Source organism: Poromitra crassiceps (assembly GCF_964638095.1).
Source record: "Poromitra crassiceps genome assembly, chromosome: 1".
Lineage (NCBI taxonomy): Eukaryota > Metazoa > Chordata > Actinopteri > Beryciformes > Melamphaidae > Poromitra > Poromitra crassiceps.
In genome coordinates, this window is record NC_139623.1 from 77,441,063 (window position 1) to 77,447,687 (window position 6,625).

Sequence of the window (6,625 nt, forward strand, 5' to 3'; positions counted from 1 at the left end):
AGCGTTACATAAAACAAAACGTTTATGCAATATGGCATCTCCGCCACCACCGCCTGACACACCGGTCAAAACGGTGAAAGAGGATTCTGATACTTGGGTCAAATTGTCAAGTTAACGTGAAAGTTGACGAGCTAGAAACGCTGCCATCCAGTCTAGGGCGGGCTCTAGGCGGGAACCAGTAGGGTGACAAAATCAATTGTGGGCGGGAGCCAGGCTCTTTCTCGCCGAGAAGAGCCTGGTGACGCGAGGTTATACCATGACCCGTTCAAAAAAAAAAGAGAGAGAAGAAGACCAATGATTTTTCTTTTCTTCTGTTGCGGCAGCTAGATTTAAATCTACCGACTGTTAATATTGATAACACAAGCACTCACTAATAATGGCTTGTCTGAATACATTGATTCACATAATTTTAAAACATAAACTAAACCATCAGTCATATTTGTCAGATTGGATAAGCCAATCATACAGGATGATGGATAGCGTTACCTAACGTATAAAATTGAATATTCTCATAAAACATAATAACTTACACAGGGCTTGTCGAAGAAGAAGTAGCGTTAGATGGCTTTATAGACGGTTTTAACTTGACAACAAAAACATTCTAAATTGAACCCCCGCTCACTTCCTGTTGCAGTGTTTGCTATGGACATAAAAGAAAAAAAAACATTCAAGTGCAGGACTGACCATTCCGTGAAAACCGTCTATACAGCTGAGCGGCGAAAACAAAAGTAACGATGTCGAGTGAATATTTCTGCAGTTTGCCGAATGCTGAGAAAAAGGAAGTGCTGTGGGGTTGCGCTCTGGTGAAAACCGTCTATACCCACGAAAAGTTGTCTTTGCAAAAACGTTTTTTTTTTTAATCACATAACTTCTACTATATAACCACGCCCAAAAGTCGACTCGTGACAGATGTTTATTGGATAGCGATAGCGTCGCGTTGCTGTTCCTGTGGCCCTGTGGGTGGGTCCCACGTGGGTCCCCCCGCCCAGGCTGACGAGGGATCAGCCTAGCAGCATTTTGGTAAACAAACCGCGTCACACTGGGTGGCACGAACTATCTGATTCGTGAAACTTTTATCCCATTTGTGAAAACTAAAATAATGGATGATTTCACTGAGATTTCATTGTTTTTTCACATCTAGACAGCCTAAAACCAGGTCCAGTTCAAAGACCATTAGCTACACTTACACATTTCATATCTGGGCTAGATTACCAAGGGGATCCTAGACTCTCACCAAGAAACACTTTGAGATTTGTGAAAATGTTATCCTATCTGTGAAAATGGAAAAATTGAAGATTTCATAGTTTTTCCCCCATCTAGACTGCATAAAACCAGGTCTAGTTCAAAGACCATTACACTTACACATTTCAAATCTGGGCTAGATTACCAAGGGGACCCTAGACTGTCACCAAGAAACACTGAGATTTGTGAAACTTTTATCCTATCTGTGAAAATGGAAAAATTGAAGATTTAATTGTTTTCCCCCATCTAGACCAATCATACAGGATGATGGATAGCGTTACCTAACGTATAAAATTGAATATTCTCATAAAACATAATAACTTACACAGGGCTTGTCGAAGAAGAAGTAGCGTTAGATGGCTTTAAACCCACGAAAAGTTGTCTTTGCAAAAACGTTTTTTTTTAATCATAACTTCTACTATATAACCATGCCCAAAAGTCGACTCGTGACAGATGTTTATTGGATAGCGATAGCGTCGCGTTGCTGTTCCTGTGGCCCTGTGGGTGGGTCCCACGTGGGTCCCCCCGCCCAGGCTGACGAGGGATCAGCCGAGCAGCATTTTGGTAAACAAACCGCGTCACACTGGGTGGCACGAACTATCTGATTCGTGAAACTTTTACCCCATTTGTGAAAACTAAAATAATGGATGATTTCACTGAGATTTCATTGTTTTTTCACATCTAGACAGCCTAAAACCAGGTCCAGTTCAAAGACCATTAGCTACACTTACACATTTCATATCTGGGCTAGATTACCAAGGGGATCCTAGACTCTCACCAAGAAACACTTTGAGATTTGTGAAAATGTTATCCTATCTGTGAAAATGGAAAAATTGAAGATTTCATAGTTTTTCCCCCATCTAGACTGCATAAAACCAGGTCTAGTTCAAAGACCATTACACTTACACATTTCAAATCTGGGCTAGATTACCAAAGGGACCCTAGACTGTCACCAAGAAACACTGAGATTTGTGAAACTTTTATCCTATCTGTGAAAATGGAAAAATTGAAGATTTAATTGTTTTCCCCCATCTAGACCGCATAAAACCATGTCTAGTTCAAAGACCATTACCTTATACCTTTCAAATCTCTTCTAGATTACCAAGGGGACCCTACACTCTCACCAAGAAATACTTTCAGATTTGTGAAACTTTTATCATGGTATGAGCAGAGATGGGCGAAAATACATCATAAAGTATTTTGATACAAATTACAAATACTTGCTCAAAAAATGTATCACAATACAAATACAAAATACCTGTCTGAAAATGTATTTGAGATACAAATACGTATTTTGTATTTTGAAAATACATGAAAATACATTTTATAAAAACTTATAAAGAGCTGCAACGATTAGTCAATTCATAGATGAATTGCCAAATATTAAATTAATTGCCTATTTTGATGATCTATTAATCATTTAGAGACATTTCTTTAAGGAAAATGTCCTAATTCTCTGATTTCAGCTATTCAAAAGTGAAATTTTCTGGTTTCCTTAGACAGTAAATCCTCTCTTTAGTCCTCTGTCACAGTATGTGTACTCCCTAACACACTGCAGTTCTTCCATTTTAGTTTTAGTTGTTTTTCAGTAGAACTAATTTCTCCTTCAGCTCAGCTGTTAATCACCTTCTGTGAGGGCTTTTGACTTGAAGGCAGCATTTCTGCATGTTAACCTCAAGTTTTGGAACTTTGACTATGTTTAGCCATAGATATCTGACATCATAACACAATATATAAATAACTGAAATAGGTAAAAGGCATAGTAGGTCCCCTTTAAACAACTTCACATTCACCACCATGTCAGTAACTTGTCGTCACAGTATTTATTTAACGTGCAAACATATTTATACAACTAGAAAAGGTTACATTTCAGGAATTGAATGCCCTGATGCACATCCTGTCTAAGGTTGTGAAATTGTGAATCGGTGAGAGGAACGATGAGAAACTGCATCTCAAACAAAAAAGGCCTTCCCTGAAATTGGACTCTTGTTCAAATCCTTACATCCTTAAAATGACTTCCCCTCCTTCTGCTTCATAAACAAAATCCAAAACAACCTGGCTATCTAGAACATAATTACTAAAGAACAATCACTCACTGAATACAACTTTCCACTATCAGCAGTGGTAACACCATTCTAGTGTCAAAATCTGCACAGCCATCATTATGCACAGTGAAGCTCAGGCATCCTTGTAGCAACAGAAAGACATTTTTGATTTTCATTAGGGTACTTTGGTGTTCAGTTATAGTTTTTCAGTATAACTAATTTCTCCATCTATTCAAATCAGGTTTATGACAGTTAGTTGTTTTTCAGTACAACTAATTTCTCCTATTCAAATCAGGTTTCAGTTTAGTTCAGTTAGGTTTTTTTTCCACTACAACTTATTTCTCAATCTATTCATATCAGGTTTTAGTATAGTTCAGTTGTTTTTTTTCCAGTACTTCTTCAGCTATTCACATCAGGTTTCAGTTTAGTTCAGTTAGTTAGTTTTTCAATACAACTTCTTTCTCAATCTATTCTGAATCATATCAGCTTTCAGTTTAGTTCAGTTAGTTGTTTTTCAGTACAACTTATTTCTCTATTCTGAATCATATCAGGTTTCAGTTTAGTTCAGTTAGTTGTTTTTTCAACTTATTTCTCCATCTATTCATATCAGGTTTCAGTTTAGTTCACTTAGTTGTTTTTAGTACAACTCATTTCTCCATCTTTTCACATCAGGTTTCAGTTCAGTTTGTTGTTTTTCAATACACCTTATTTCTCCATCTTTTCATATCAGGTTTCAGTTCAGTTTAGTTCACTTAGTTGTTTTTAGTACAACTAATTTCTCCTATTCAAATCAGGTTTCAGTTCAGTCCAGTTAGTTGTTTTTTAGTACAAGTAATTTCTCTGTTTATTCATATCAGGTTTCAGTTTAGTTCACTTAGTTGTTTTTAGTACAACTAATTTCTCCATCTTTAGTTTAAACCTGTGTCAATGTTTACATGTGTCAATTTGAGAATAAAAAGAAAAATGTATTTTATGTATTTGAAATACACAAAATACAAGATCTGAAAGTATCTTGATACAAATTACATCTCATTTTTCTCTGCCCAGCCAAATACAAATTACAAAATACAAAAAAGTAGTTGAAATACGTATTTCAAATACAAGTATTTCAAATACTGCCCATCTCTGGGTATGAGTACACTTGAACATTAAACTAGGGAGGAATGGTGGCCATCTTGGATTTGAGGCCAAATCTGACTTCTCTCCACATCTGACAATAAACTTTATGATATTCACTCACTATGTGAGAAATGTCATGCTTTTTTGAAGCAGTGCACAAGTGTTATAAGCACATTTGTACATTAGACGCGGGGAAATGGTGGCCATCTTGTAATTTTGGTCAAATCTGACTTCCCTCCCAATCTTAAAATAAATCTTATGGTATTCCCTAACTATGTGGGATATTTCATGTTTCTGTCAAAAAGTGCACAATTCCTCTATTTTTGGGTGCTAATCCGCTCTACTAATATTATACATCAAACTCTTGAGCTAATTCTGCTCTCACTCAGAATGTCAAAAATATAAGCGATGTTATGTGTACTTTTTGAGATACTGTATTAACGTTTGTTTGGCACAACTCATAGGCTACTAGTTAACTGCCGCGGGGTTACACATTTTGGGTGGCAGTGACATCACACGGATTCGTCCTATAAAAAAGGTCCCTCCTGTTTTGTTGCATTGCAAAAATAGTGATTAGGGCCATGTGTGAAAATTGGATTTGAGGTCTGACATAAACTCAGACTTCTGAGATTGAAATGAAAATGATGTGTTCTGATTTTAACCCCTCAAATACATGTTTCCCTCTTTCGCATTTTGTGATATTCTGTCAGTGCTAAAATAGTAACAATTGTGTCACTATTACTAACATGTTAGTTTTGCACAGAAAGTTCCATGCTGTTTGGAGCATTCCAAATGGATAGTGAGGAAAATGTAAATAGATATAACCATAATAAGTTTTACTGATTTGATTCCATCAAAATCAGGCTATGGAATGGCACTTTGGTCGATAACATAATAGGCTACTATGGGAACCGTAGGCCCTACAATTTTCAGTTTGCTTATACAGTATCAAATATGCTAGGCAGCTAAGCCTACCAGGCAGCCGAGTAACAATAGGTAGTCTAACAGATTGTCTGTGTTCTTTTGCTTTCTAACATCATGCATTCATTAGAAGTGCAAAATGTGCAGCTCTAAAATAATGTCAAGTTACAAGCTTTCTGAGTTGTATAGATAAGCAAGGTGCAGTGCAGGCTTATAAGGCCTACAGTACCATGTGGTGCAGTGTGCTCATCTCTTGCAGTTGGCTCATTGCAGAAAGTAAAAGTCCCTGGAGCACTAGCTCCGCCCACCCATGCGAAACTGCAACCTAGCCTGCTCCATTACACACAGCAGAAATAATAGGATTCACAATGAAAACTCTCTGATAAAATTCTGTAGTGTGTAGGTGTTTGGTGGGAATGAATCAGGTCAAATGTTAAGTCCCCATAATCCCTGCTAATGTCACGTGCCACCAGAACCTCAAAACATGTTGATAGACTAAATTCCCTTGAGCCAAGAAGATATTTTGAAAATATAAAATATCGTCACCAAGGAAGGAAACATTGAATCTGAATGCTCCTGATCTTTGTTTTACATTAAAAAAACTACAAGATCAAACCGACTCAATTAGGCTCAGGAACGCCGAGTGTCACACCTTGCTATACCCAACTGACGTCAATGGAATGAAGGAACAAAAATGAGTCATAAAGCAGCCTAATGGCTATTGTGTAAATACTAACATGAAGCCCACTTCATTACAGGGCTCCATCCAGTTCTGTGGTGTGTAAATACTAACATGAAGCCCACTTCATTACAGGGTTCCATCCAGTTCTGTGGTGTGTAAATACTAACATGAAGCCCACTTCATTACAGGGTTCCATCCAGTTCTGTGGTGTGTAAATACTAACATGAAGCCCACTTCATTACAGGGTTCCATCCAGTTCTGTGGTGTGTAAATACTAACATGAAGCCCACTTCATTACAGGGTTCCATCCAGTTCTGTGGTGTGTAAATACTAACATGAAGCCCACTTCATTACAGGGTTCCATCCAGTTCTGTGGTGTGTAAATACTAACATGAAGCCCACTTCATTACAGGGTTCCATCCAGTTCTGTGGTGTGTAAATACTAACATGAAGCCCACTTCATTACAGGGTTCCATCCAGTTCTGTGGTGTGTAAATACTAACATGAAGCCCACTTCATTACAGGGCTCCATCCAGTTCTGTGGTGTGTAAATACTAACATGAAGCCCACTTCATTACAGGGTTCCATCCAGTTCTGTGGTGTGTAAATACTAACA